Source organism: Colobus angolensis, unplaced genomic scaffold, assembly GCF_000951035.1.
Source record: "Colobus angolensis palliatus isolate OR3802 unplaced genomic scaffold, Cang.pa_1.0 Scaffold75, whole genome shotgun sequence".
Taxonomy (NCBI): Eukaryota; Metazoa; Chordata; class Mammalia; order Primates; family Cercopithecidae; genus Colobus; species Colobus angolensis.
In genome coordinates this window covers 2058556-2073819 of record NW_012121265.1, presented here as the reverse complement: position 1 = coordinate 2073819, position 15264 = coordinate 2058556, and positions in this window count along the sequence as shown.

Here is a 15264-nt window from a genome sequence, read left to right as displayed (position 1 = left end):
AGGGAGGGAGGGAGGGAGGGAGGGAGGGGAAGGTGAGCCAGGGAAAAGAGGATGGAGAAGGGGAAGAAGAATAAGAAAAAGGTTCTGACTATTGGGGTGGATCTGTTAACAGGACTTTTGCTTTAAAGGCTTCTGACCCTGTGACAGAAGAGCACAAGGTGGTTCAGAATGACAGTTTAGAAACTGTGCTTCCCTTTCCAACTCCAGTGTGTGCAGTAGCAATAAATTATCCTCTGGAAGAGAAGATTGAAAGCACTGGATTACCTTTTTCTATTTCTCTTCACCTCTGTTTCAAATAGCAAACGACATCATGCTGAAAAAGTCCACCATTACTCTCAGTTAAATCCTGCCTTCTTCTGAATGGAAATACTCCTGAGAATAACCAACACATCAATATTAGCATTTATCAAGCTTATGCTTTGTGCCAGGGACTGTTCCAAATGCTTTACATAGATTATATCACTTAATCCTGAAATATCTCAGATGAGGTAAATAGTATTACTATCCAAACTTTAAATTTTATAGATGAGGAATCTGAGACACAGGTTAAATAATTAGCACAAGGTCACACAGTCAAAAAGGAAAGCTCTGGAAATCCACATTTGGCTTTTCCTTAAATGGCAGACATGACCTTTCCCCATAAATGACCTTTCCTTTCAGAACAGAAGCTAAGCAAATTAAAGAACTGGTATTCCTTAGATTATGTGACCTTCTAAGGGGAGTTGGAACCTACTAAGTTACCCTGAGGGAACAAAAACAAAGGCCCAAAGAATGCCAGCCCATCTCCAAGCAGCCTCTCTTAACAGGTAAGCACAACCCAAAGGCTTTGAGTTCCTAATAACATTGAATTTCTTGCAGTTTTTAGCATATACATTTTCTCCAGTATGCATTTGCTCATGCTGGTCCCTCCACTGGGAAAACAAGGTCCCTTGCCCTACTTTACATGACTGACTGCCTCATCCATCAAGACTGAAGGCAAGTAGTGAGTGTCCTTTGCAGGAAGGTTCCCCTCAGCCTTCTTCCTCCCACTCTGCCAGAATGAGCCTAGTTCCCTTACTACATGACATGGAGATGATCTCTTGTCCATGTCTGTATCCACCCGTTGAGGCAGGGATTGTGTCTTCTTAATGACTCTGTCATTTGTCAAGTGATCAGGGCTTTACATACAGTGTCTCGTTGAGCCCTAAGAACAACCCTGGGAGACTGGTATTCTCAACCCCTTTTATATAAATGAGGAAAACGTCTAAGCTAATAAGGCATAGATGAAAGATTTAACCCAGCTGTGACACCAAAGCCTGTACGTGTAACCACTATAGTGCATAGTACTTCTCATATGTGGATTTGTATTCCCTATGCCCAACACAGTAGCTTACAAATAACCGATGTTTAAGAGATGTTTACTGAACTGATTGGAAACCATGGGCTTAAATGATTCCCCAGTAAGGATGTGATCATAATACATTAGGTTATAGCTTTGGCCTCTCACAGGCAAGCGAACTCTAATTTGGGTAATGACACTAGCCTCCCAGAAACTCTCTTGCTGCTGCAGATGAAAGTCTATGATTCTCTAGATGACCAAGCTACAACATCCTACATCTAGAATTTTCAACAAATGCGAGCAGTTGATAAATCTGTAGGAATAAATCCCTTTGTGTTTGAAATGAACCAACACCCACAAATGTAGACACGGTATTTTAAAATTGTGAAACTTTATCCCCTTTGGGAACAAATTAAGCCAATAAAAACAAAGGGGAAGAAGAAGGCATTCTCTAGACCCATCTGGCTGTGCCCAGTGCATAAGGATCTGCCAATCATGAGGCAACAGCGCCCAGCTGGTTTGGGTCACTGAGAGAAAAGCTGCATGCAGATAGTTTATATACTGGAATAAATCAAGATGAGCAATTACCATTTTCTGGAGAAGCTTGGACTTATTCAGGCTAAGCTTTCACATTGTTACTGTCTTTAGAGAACCGAATTTTAGAAAAAGTGAGGGGGAGATAAAAGAGAGACTGAGGCTAAAGGGTTTAAAAAGAAAAGTGTATGGGCCCATATGTAATACTTTCTTCAGCGCATAGATAAGAAATGCCTGGTTGAGGAACACTTCCAACATGTCCACTAAGAGCGGTACGTGAAGAATTTGAAAGAGCTGAAATTCTTTAACAATTCTAAGGGCTTTACAATAAATGCAAGAATAGCAGCTAACACTTATAAAGTGCTAAATGTTTCAGACTCCACAATGTATAATGAGACCTCCTTCAACAAATGTCAGTAGTAGTCATTATATCTATTATCATTAGTATTACTATCCTCAGTTCACTCTCCCTCACAAGGACACTGAGTATATACTACCATCACCCCATATTACACACATGAGGAACTAAGACAAGTTAGGTAGCATGCCCAGATACATACAATTAGAAAATGGAGGCAGCAGAGCCCACAAGTGCAGAAAATATTACTACAATAATAATGGTAGCCACCATTTTACAGCTACTGCAGGTGATCTTGTGTCGAGCACTTCACAATCATTATCTTTCAAGCTCACACCAACCCTGCAGGGCATTATTATTAAGAATTTGAAATGAAAAAAAAAAAAAAAAAAAAAAGGCCACACGTCGTGGTGCATGCTGGTGGTTCCAGCTACTCAGGAGGCTGAGGTGGGAGGATTAGCCAAGATCAAGCCACTGCACTCCAGTCGGGGTGACAGAGAAAGACCCTATCTCAAAAACACAACACAACAAAACAAAAACTTGAGACTTAAAAAAGTCATGTCAAAAGTCATTCAGCTAATAAGCAGCTGAGGCCAGATTCAAACTCCGATCTACCTAACCCCAAAGGCTATGGACTTTTCCACGACACCAGGCTCTCTTTCGTCATAAGCTGTACTGTAACATATCCCCTAGGAAATCACTGTGGACAATGTATTGAAACCACACACAATGGGCATTCACCGTGTGGACTGTACTTTGTCAGTGCTATTGTGCAGGTAAGGAAGGGATACAGGAAGCCAAACACTCGGCAATATGATTTTCTATGCATGACCCCAAGTTCAAAAACCAATGCTTTCTGTCAAATGTAGTTGTGCACTCAAGTGACAAACCTGGGTAAATAAAACGTTCAGAGGAAAACATGGAGCTTCCTGGAGAAATGATTTTGAGGGAGGCTACTTCTCCCAATAGATTATTTTTGAGAAACAAATTTCATATATTTTAACTCAATGTGGAGCTCAGGATATGTGGGCTTCCCTGACTCAGAAGCATCACAGACCACAAATCACAGGGTATCTCTTCTCCTGGGCACAACTCCATTGCTCTGCCACTACTCTGAGGCACTACACCGCTCAGATGAGAACAATGTGTTGCCCCAAAGAGAGCAGAATGGACAAAAGGAGCAGAAATGACAGTATTTGTCTTGACTTACTTTGGTGTCACAGATGTTGCCACACAGTACAAACTGTGTAATATTTTCTGATTACAATGACGCGCAATATACATCAGCGTGGATTGATATATCATCAGCACTGTCGGAAACTACAGGTCTTACCCTGCAAAAAAATGTTTAATTTCAGTCCAATCTGTCAGTTCTTCCTAGGGCTTCACCTTCCCCAGTTTTCCCCTCCTCAGGAAAAAATCTTTAAAGTCATTTCATAGATAAAAATAGGTCTGGAGTTTCACAGGGGTAGCCTTGTAATTTTGTACTTCTTGGCTATTACCATGTGTTTCTTTAGAACACTTGGGTCAGCTGTCTAATTTGAAAAGCTCTGCTGACATCCCAAAGTATTTGTTCTAATTATTGCTTAACACCCTCGTAAGAGGCTTCCCAGAAGATAAGCAAAGTTTCCTAATCATTTCCCTGGTTTGAACCTTAGAAAGAAATGTAAATATATCTTATCATTAAATGAGTTGTGCTTTTAATTACTGGAAAATGTTATTAATTCTGTTAAGAATTATTCAGAAGGTAATAAAGATAAAAGCTGTCAAAATTAATTAAGCACATATTCATTAAATCCAAGGTAGCTTCAGTTTCTTTATTGCGCAAATACAATTAACACTTAATCTGAATCTCGATAAGTTACATAATCATGTGCCTCAAAATAAAGGGAGGATACAACCTTGGCCTTCTCCGTTTTACATGGGAAAACATTAATGACGCTGACATCGGAGACAATTAGACAGTGTCAGCCAATTGTTTTTAGCCAGCTTTCTCTCACATCTGTGGTGTCTACAAGCAAGAAGGCTCATTGTTTCCACAGGCCTCCTTCGGGCCTTGGCTTTTTGTGTAAACCGTCAATCTCTTGGCGAATATCAAAGCCGTGAGGAAATTAGAACAGACCAGCTCTGCTGCCCCACACTAAAGCTTAGCAGGGTGCATCCACTATGCTACTAATTAGGCAGTGACCAACAAAATAACCTGTCAATGTCCGCTAGCCATTTCCCACACACCTGCATTTCATACCCTAATAAGCATACAGCAAGAGAGAAAAAGGGATAACTGCTGAAGTGTGAAAAATGAACAAAATATAACAATGTTTCCATCCCCACCTATATTCTGGCAATTACCATTTAACATTAGGGGGACTCAACATGTCTGAAGACTCACAATAAGGTATCTGAAACTAAAACCCAGGGGGGAAACCACACATTGAGACTGTATTAAGGTTTGCTTCGAAAATATCACACTAAGAAGAATCTAGAGTTATGTATAAAACCCAGGAAACTGAAAATGACCATAATTTAGATTAGGGACCAGGAGACTGACTTTTTAAAAACATTTTCCATTCAAGCCATTGAAAGAGAAATGCGTACCATTCTCTTCATCGTTTCCTTCCATAAACCAAAAATATATAACAGGACAGAAATTAGAATATCAGGTTGTTTCATTTTTTCCTTACACGTTCCACTCTGATTTAGTAAATTTATGATCACCATCATTCTTTTGACCTACCGTATATTAATTAATTTCTTTTTCAGGTCTCTCTTTCTTTTCCCCACGGATTCCCACTGTAGTCTTTTGGACAAGATTCTGAAAGCAGCATTTTATTTGCTAGTATTTTCATTCACAGAGAAAGCTACATGCCTTGCAGTTGAGGAAGCTGAGAAGGTTCAATATTAAATGTATTGAAAACACCCCTATTTTGCCCTTGAGCTTTAAAATGTATTTGAGAACTCACTACCCAAATATAAAAGCAGGTTCCATTACATCTTTAACAACATAATTCTTAAACGATTCCAACTGCATCTCCATTTGAGACTCTTCTCAATTTCTTGGGTCACAAAACCTCTTTGTTTTACCTCTAATATCTTTGTTGATTCTAGTATTCCTGAACATAAAAAGATACACTATCTCCAAAAATTAAACAGTCAAAAAAATGAAGTGGAATGATTTGGTTATTGTGCTTAAAATAAAACAAAAATAACTCAACTTCTCTCAACTGAAGGGTTAAAAAACAAACAAACTTTGCACAATGGCTCTCTCCACTTTATTTTGCCCCAAACAAAGATTTTGTAGTACAGGTACCCATATGATAGATTTCTTATGAAAAGGCTTCTGGCTTTTAAGACCATATATCCTTTGGAGCAGCTCCTTTTTGTGCCTCAGGATCCAGCTGAACTTTTTTAAAAAGAGAGAACAAGAGAAATGTAAGGACAAAATTGTTATGTGAAGAAACATCACTTCATCTCAATATGTGCCAAGGCGCAGGCTATATTGTGAGAGCATCCTTGATGGAATCACATACAATATAGACCAACATTCAAATGGTATTTGTTAGATACTTCTGAACACTACTTTTCTTTTCATTAGACTTTATCCAAAAACAGCATTTTCAATTATAAATAAAAACTTTCTCCACCTCTTCCTACTTGAACTCAAGTACAGAAGGCCCCTATTTAACATGCAGCTCCGGAGCCGCCACCAGGCTGCCTGTTCAGCTGCCAGTGGCTTTTGTGTACAAAGATGTTAATTGGTTCTAATCCCCTCCTAGAAGCTGTTTTGGTAGCCTGACCTGGCACCCTGAAGGACACCTTGGTGTGAAAAACTAAAGGGTCCATTGAGGAGGGAGTGAAAGGCAGCCAAGCATTCCAACACATTTTAATTTCAGGAATTAAAAAAGAGGAACATCATCATGGAGATCCTAGAGAAATCTTACAAAGCTTTAATAACAGTGAAGTAAGTCCTACAAACACCCAAACGCGCACGCGCGCGCACACACACAGACACACACACACACACACACACACACACACACGCAGAAGGAAGCCCGAGAGTAGGGGCAAAGGGAAATTCAGATTCTCAAATTCTTCATTTCATAACTTCAGCTTATAAACTGGCCTGGTTCTCTGAAATCCAAAAACATAACTTCACTAGTTGAGACATTTGTTTCTTCTGTCCTGATTTACCAAACTGACATCCTCATGAAAATCAGATTCCCACTCTGCTCAACCCCCACACTCTGCTAGAATGTATGGTCTTATTTGATTGAAGTATAGCATCTATCTCAACTACATTTAAATTTATTTTATAACTCACAGTTTCTGAAAGAAAAGATGAAGAGAAAAAAGTAGTAATTCTTATGGCAAAATTTTAATTCACTCTTCTACATGGCAAACAATCTTTTCTTACAATTCTGTAAAATACTATCTATACTATGTGCCAATTTAGAGAATATACATTTACACCTTGGGTGGCAAATTATGCTAATGGCATGCATGATCTACAACTGTGGGGTTTTGGATTTTTTGGCAGAGTTCACAGATCAACTTCATGGGCCAGAAGAATTTGCCTTTTGTCTGATAAAAGCAGAAAGATATGAAAGTTATGGGTTACTAAAACTATACCAAGTGCCAAATTTTCAACTATGGTCCAGGTTACACTTTAATCTCCACCCTGATTTTCAAATGTATTTGAGAACTCACTACCCAAATATAAAAGCAGGTTCCATTACACCTTTAACAACATAATTCTTAAGCGATTTCAACTGCATCTCTATTTAATACACTTCTCAATTTCTTGCATCACAAATTCTCTTTGTTTTACCTCTAATATCTTTGTTGATTCAAAGGTTATCAAAGGTTATTTGTTTTTCCATCATCCCAACAGATTCAGATAAGGGCAAGAGTCAGAGGGACTCCGCTGGTGAGAACACCGGCAACGTGCTTCACGTGAAGTGGAGTGGATCGTCCCCAGAACAACTGAAGAGGCACAGAAAGGGAATGGCAAGTTTTTTCCAGTAGTGAAGCTTTTCTGAGCAAAAGAAGGCACTCCTGGTGTGCTTTTAAAAGATGCCTGAAATTTGAAATGAGATAGCCTGTGGAATAGGAGATTCTAATGATCAAGATGAAATTATTATATGTAATCAGATACTGAAAACAATCCTCAAAGTGACAGCAGCCCTGATTTGGTCATAAACATTTTCCCTACAAATCACTTAACTCTTCCCACTGCATGTTTTCAAAATGTCCACTTGTAATAACCACTGATCACGCCAAAATCCACTCTGAATATGAGTATCGAACATGATCATGATGTGGACCTTACAAGTCACTCTCCCAAATGATTTCTCACTTAGCAAATAAAAGAAAAAGAATGCAGGACTCAACAACTTATATACTATTGATACCAGTATCTACATTCGTGAGTTTCCCCCAAACGCTTCTTCCTGCTGATGGAGACACAATTTCTGTTCCATCATGCAAGCCAAATTCTTAGAAACAGATCAGCCCTGAAGGAGATAAAGAATGGCTGTCTCCTTTTTATCTCAATCCTTAAAGGTCTTCAAATTTATAAAGACCTTAACAGTACTTAGTACAGAAAAATTCAAATAGTATAAATCAAAAGCATAATGTTCCACAAAGATAAAGAAAATGTGGTGTGTGTGTATATATATATATATATACACACACACACATACATATATGTACACACACACAAACACACCATAAAAAGGAATGAAATAATGTCTATTGCAACCATCTGAATGGAGCTGGAGCCATTATTCTGAGTGAAGTCACACAGGAATGGAAAAAAATACTCTATGTTCTCACTTATAAGTGGGAGCTAAGCTATTCATATGAGGACGCAAAAACATACAGAGTGATATAATGAATCTTGGGGACTCAGGGTGGGGAAGTAATGAAGGGGTGAGGGATGGAAGACTACATATTCAGTACAGTGTACACTGCTTGGGTGACGGGGTGCATTAAAATCTTAGAATTCACCACTAAAGAACTCATCTATGTCACAAAAAAACACCAGTACCCCAAAAACTATTGGAATGAAAAAATGGTAAGTATAATATTCTTTGAATATAAAATCTCATTTCGAAATTATTTGATGGAGGCCTAGCATCTACCAATATCACTTCACTTACTTTGCTCTCAGGATGTTAAAGCCAGAACTTAACTTTCCCAAGTTCACAAAGTTGTTAAATAGTGGGGCTAAAATTTGAGTCATGTCTGATTCCAAAACTCACATTCTTTTCACCACACCATGCCACCTTCCCAAACTAGATTAAAATAAAATAAATAAAAGGTAACCAGACAGAAGTGAAGTTAAAACATGCTAGTCTTTTCATATGTCTAGCACTACTATAATCATCTAGGAGGTGCTCCATGAATACTTGTTGAATTAAGCTTTACTGACCATTTCCTTTCTCTAACCTTTGAGGCCTCGGTTAGAATCGAATGTTTTTCCCTTACCAAGCTGAGTGGCTCTAGACAAGTTACTGCACCTCTGTGAGCCTATAAAATGAATATAATTGTCTATCAGGTTGTCATAAAGAGTAAATACAGGCCGGGCACGATGGCTCACACCTGTAATCCCAGCACTTTGGGAGGCTGAGGTGGGTGGATTACCTGAGGTTGGAAGTTCAAGACCAGCCTGAACAACACGGAGAAACCCCCGTCTCTACTAAAAATACAAAAGTAGCAGGGCGTGGTGGCACAAGCCTGTAATCCCAGCTACTAGGGAGGGTGAGGCAGGGGAATCGCTTGAACCTGGGAGGTGGAGGTTGCAGTGAGCCGAGATCACGCCATTGCACTCCAGCCTGGGCAACAAAAGTGAAACTCCGTCTCAAAAAATATACATATAAATAAAAAATAAAGAGTAAATACATATAAAGCACCTGGCACACACCAGATCAGGGCCTGGGAAACAATCATCCACTTTTGTAAGTACAGTTTTATTGGAAACTCATCACCTCATTCATGATGTGTTTTCTGTGGCTGCTTGCACGCTAGGATGGCAGAACCAAATTGTTGCCACAGAGACTTATGGCCCATACAGCCTAAAATCTTTACTATCTGGCCCTTTATAGAAAAATTTGCCAAACTTGAAGTAGATAATCAATAAATGTATGTCTTCTTGCCATTCCTTTCTTTTCCTGACAGTAGTCACTTCAAGTTGAATGAACTAAATTTTTTTTTTTTTTTTTTTTTTTTTGAGATAGAGTTTCACTCTTGTTGCCCAAGCTGCAGTGCAATGGCACGATCTCGGCTCACCTCAACCTCTACCTCCCAGGTTCAAGCAATTCTCCTGCCTCAGCCTCCTGAGTAGCTGGGATTACAGGCACTCACCACTATGCCTGGCTAATTTTGTACTTTTGGTAGAGACAGGGTTTCTCCATGTTGAGGCTGGTCTCGAACTCCTGACCTCAGGTGATCCGCCCGTCTCGGCCTCCCAAAGTACTGGGATTACAGGTGCAAGCCACTGCACCTGGCCTGAATGAACTAAATTTTTAAATGTTTTTTAAGTTCCAACTGTCATATTGTTAGCAACAATCCTTACCCAGCCCGCATATAAAAATACAGATAGGTGGGCAGTGCCACAGGAAGAACTGCACACACCTCAAAAGCACAGGCTGAAGGGTTACACTGTGCTTATCCCTGAGCAAAGGGCTCAATTTGGCTACCATTCATTTAGCTACGGCATTTCTTCCAGGTTATGAAAGAGCTTTTTGAAGAAACGATACCTGAGCTGAAGTCTAGGGATTAAGACTTGGCTAGGCAAAAAATTGAGGGAATAAGCAGCTGAGGAAGCAGAAACAGTTTATGCAAAGATTCTGAGGTGGGACAAAGTTTGGGAAATGACCAGTGTAGCTGAGAGTAGTGACTAACATAGAAGAAGGTAAAAAGAGGGTGGGGAGTAGTCAAGATGGAGTCACATCACAGAGTCACATTATGGAGAAACTTACAGGCCTTGGTAAAGACTGGATTTTAGGCTAAGACCTAAGAAGGTTGAGAAACCCTTGAAGGATTTTAAGTGACATAATCCAATTTATACTTTAAGCTCACTTTGACTGTTGTGTAATAATTACATGGATAGAAGAGAAGGAGTTGAAATAAGGAACCTCCATGGCTGAGAAAAGGCTAATATGCAGGTCTCCTAAGTCTCAATTGATTTTCTTTTCACTACACTGGGCTGGTTCTGGAGAAAGCACCTTACATACATTGTATTTTGGTCTTCTCCAAGCTTTGATCAGCTCATCTGAATGTGGAGTTTCAGGGATAGGCAACTACATGGACCAATAATCTAGTGTGAAGACTTAAAATGCAAGGTGATAGAAAAAAGGTTTCCCGTCACAAGCCTCAGGAAATGAGCCAAGTTGAAAAAATATGGTTCAGCCTCCAAGGGATAAGAGAACAGCTGGAGAAGGAATAGCCAGAGCCATTGCCTAGGAAGCCAAAACATTACTGCATCTAGCATGTGAAAGGCAGGCCAATACAATGTCTTGATTCTTAATTCTGAGAAAATAAGAGACGAATTCTCCAGTTTAAGAAGGAGCGGATTCATCTTCTATAGTCTTATGAGGACAGAACAGGGGCCAGTGGGTAAAAGTGTAGAACAAGGTCCAAGGGGGTAACAGAAAACTAGAGAAAAACAAATATTTTCTCTCACCACAAGGGAAAAGTTTCTAACACAAAGCTATCCAAAGAAAGAATAGCCTGTTCCCAAAGGGTTGATTCAAATAATTTATTTAACTGTATTCCAGATACTATACCAAGTGCTAGAGTAAGTTCCCTACCACTGAATGCTTTTGGACCATTTGGCTCAATTAGGTGACTATAAGGTTCCTTCCAACATGAGATTTGATGGTTGCCACAATAAAACTAAAAGTGTATGCATCAAAGTATACCTTTCTTTTAAACTTTCAATTATTTTGTTTTTAAATTTATAAATGGTAGAAGCAAAGCCATCAGTTGGGAACAGACTGTGAGGACAGGAAAAAAAAATAAGAAGAAGTAAAGCCATCAAAAAAAAACTTTGTTCTTTTTAAAAAAAAAAAAAAAAAATCACCTGGCCACATAGCAAGACTAGGATGCTTACTTTCCTATCTACAGTTAAGGAACAGACCCTGCTGTTTTCTGAGGGATAGGATGACCTGCTGCATGCTCTAATCAGAGCACCTGGTGTGACAGAGGAACTCGTGAAGGACTTAGTAATTTTTTAAAGAACAGTAATACGGCTATCCTTTAGGTTCCTGCAAATCAAATCTCAGATACCAAGGTATTTCAAATCTTTTACTAAGTCTCAGGCAGAGACCAAGATTAATTATTTATTGGGTTCTGCAGAGACTAAGGCGTTGCTACTGAAATTTACGTGCTAAAATTAATTCATCCAAATGTTTGGGGACTTACTTTCCACTTACTTCAAATACCTGAGGAAATGGGCTGCCAGTGAAAAGCCCTGCATTGTTAGAAAATCCAAACCACGACATGCTTCCTGGGATCTGAAAATTAGCAGGAGCTCACCCTCCAGCTTCCTGTCCTAGTGTTTTCTTGCTTTTTTCCCCTCCAACAAGTGGATCTGGTTACATTTGTTTCACCTCTCAGATATTTTGGCAATTTTCCTTTTTGAACGGAAGAATTCAGTTCCTTTCTTAAGAGTCCAAGCAGGAAAGGCAGGTGAAAAAGTTAACTGAAAAAACTAACAGTGCCAGTACCATAATTACCCAAGGAATATAAAGGTCTATTCTCTCAGTGATGAAAAAGGGGAATTACACATGTAACTTCCATTAACATTAATGAGACTTACCTACATAAATCCCTTAAGCATCAATTCAGCGTAACTACTGGCCTGGCATCTTTACTCTTTCAGTCATTTCTATTATCTGATTGAAAGGCAAATAAACTAGTGCACCACAAATCAGAACCAAGTGAAGCTTCACGCCACTGAATTTACTGTCACCTGCCTCCTCAGTGCTATTTTGGCAGAATGATTAGAAAAACTGAGGCCTTTTCTTTCATTTGCGTTCCTTGTTCTGTTTGTTGTTGTTCGTTGTTTGTTTTTTGAGACGGAGACTCGCTCTGTCGCCCGGGCTGGAGTGCAGTGGCACAATCTCGGCTCACCGCAAGTTCCACCTCCCGGGTTCACGCCATTCTCCTGCCTCAGCCTCCCGAGTGGCTGGGGCTACAGGCGCCTGTCACCACGCCCGGCCAATTTTTTGTATTTTTAGTAGAGATGGGTTTCATCGTGTTAGCCAGGATGGTCTCAATCTCCTGACCTCGTGATCCGCCTGCCTCAGCCTCCCAAAGTGCTAGGATTACAGGCGTGAGCCACCGCGCCCAGCCGAGAGCTACTATTTGTGTCCTGGAATGCAATTATTAGCCAAGCTATCTGGAGAAGTAATTCTTAGCTACACACTTCGCTGAGGAACAGCCCTAATGGAGGAAGACACTCTTGTACCCAAATATCTATGACACAAAATAGAAAATGTGGTGTATTGGTGTGCAATACAAACTGAGAATCCTTAGTTATTAGCATTCTTACTAAGAAAAAAATTATTACTGGAGATGTAGGGAAGATTTTATGAAAGAGATATTATTTGAATTGGGCCTTGGAGGCCAAGCAAAATAAACTCTAACACAACCTGCTAGACAGAAATGATTGTAGAGAATGCTTTAAAAAAATGAGGAGGTAAAAAATCATGCTAAAAATGGTGGATTTGGTGCCAGATAAACATGTATTTGACTCCTAGTTCCGATTAGCCATGCTGAGCCTCAGTTTCCCCATCTATAAAATGGAGACAATAATACTTCATAAGGTTGAGAACAGGAAATGAGGCAATTGAGGAATTTACTGAAAGCCTCGGCCCTAATGTAGTAATATTAATTGCTCATTAATTTGTAATTACCATTAAAATTATTTGTCATTCATGTGTTTACCTATGTAACATTCACATGTACCTCCAAACACAAAAGTTAAAAAAAGAAAACATTTTAAAACCTTAAAAAGATTATCTGTCATGAATACCCTCCAAATTATTTGTCATTAATAGTCTCCAAAGTGAAAATCTAATATGTTTGACTCTGTGTAGGAATTACCAGAGTTGGATTAAATTCCACCGAGGCTAGTCTCCCTTCCCTTCAACACATATTCTTCTCTTCCAGCCCCAGAGCCACCATCTTGGATCACCACCACACGCCACTCCCCTTGCCTCAGATGTGTACTCCTCCACGAAACCAACTCTCCACAACCTTCACAGCCCAGAACCACATCCCCTGCCCAAAAAGCTGTCCTAGACACTGAGCCCAACGTGATCTCCAAAACCATAAAACTCTTACTCTGCGTATCTCGTATGTGGTGACTTTATGTGAACCATGTCCTCAATTAGATAGCCAGCTCTCTGAAGGGTCTGAATCTTTTACTTCAGAAGCCTTAACAGCACTTACCGCAATGGTATCTAAAAGGTACACAATAAATATTTGCTCATTGAGAGATCACAATAAGCAAATGCTATATAATAATTATTTCCATTAACACGTATGCGTTATGGTATACAAAAGGCTTTTACTGAGATTACCTTATTGAATATTGCTGAAAATCTTATTAGTTAAGCAGATTAACAAATCTTATTCTTACGTATAAGACGAAAGAATTGAGGTCCAGAATGGTCAAATGACTTACCCACAGTCACATGGCTAGCATTTGGGAAAGCCGGCACTAAAATCCTGGTCTTTTTTTACTCCTATTTCTGTTTCTCATAAGCATAAACCTGTTTGCTACTGTAGGTTTGATAAACTTATTCCAAAGATAAACCAACCATGATGATAGTATATTCTCTAAACAAGGTGAAAAGAGTTATACATGGGATTATTTTTCAGTCTTTCTGGTTTGACATTATCCTCCCAAAACAATCACGGTTTTAAAATACCAAGCCCCACATGGTGGCTCACATCTCTAATCCCAACACTTTGGGAAGCCAAGGTGGGAGGACTGCTTGAGCCCAGGAGTTCAAGACAAGCCTGGGCAACATAGTGAGACCCTGTCTCTACCAAAAATTAGAAACATCCAGGCATGGTAGCGTGCCTGTTGTCCTAACTACTTGGGAGGCTGAGGTGGGAGGATCGCTTGAGCCTGACAGGTTGAGGCTGAGGTGAACCATGTTCACACCACTGCACTCCAGCCTGGACAACAGAGGAGACCTGGCCTCAAAAATAAAATAAAACATAAATACCAGGCAAAAGTTGGAGTGAGCTGAGGTCGTGCCACTGCACTGGGTGACAGAGAGAGACTCCATCTCAAAAAGAAAAAAAAAAAAGATACCAGATCAACTAACTGAATTAAATAACAAAACAGTTCTGGGCCAGGCGCGGTGGCTCACACCTGTAATGCCAGCACTTGTGGGATGCTGAGGCGGGTGGATCACAAGGTCAAGAGATCAAGACCATCCTGGCCAACATGGTGAAACCCCACTTCTACTAAAAATACAAAAATTAGCTGGGCGTGGTGGCAGGCACCTGTAGTTCCAGCTACTCGTGAGGGTGAGGCAGGAGAATTGTTTGTACCAGGAGGTAGAGGTTATAGTGAGCCATGATGGCACCACTGCACTCCAGCCTGGGCAACAGTGTGAGACTCTGTTTCTAAATAAATAAATAAATAAATAAATAAATAAAAACAGCTCTAATGATGTCCTATGGTGAGACCAGAGCCACTGAGGGACAGCAGAAACAGCCATCCCTAGGACTCCAACTTGTGTGCAGTCTTCTCAGGCTCAAACTTTTGGGATCAATGACCAGGGAAACAGCTGGAAGTAGAAAGAGTAGCAGCTCCCATAGGACACAGTTTAAACTCCCTAGCCTGACATTTAAAGCCAAACTTGAACAAGCTCCCAGCTACCTTTCAAACCTCACTTCTACTACTTCTTTCCTTGTAATTCTTGGGGGTGATCATGTTTCTTACGCATTCTTGACTACATCCCTTTGACCATGGTGCATGTTTCTTCTAGAATGCTTTCCTTACCTACCATCTCAGAAGATAGTGGGTGCC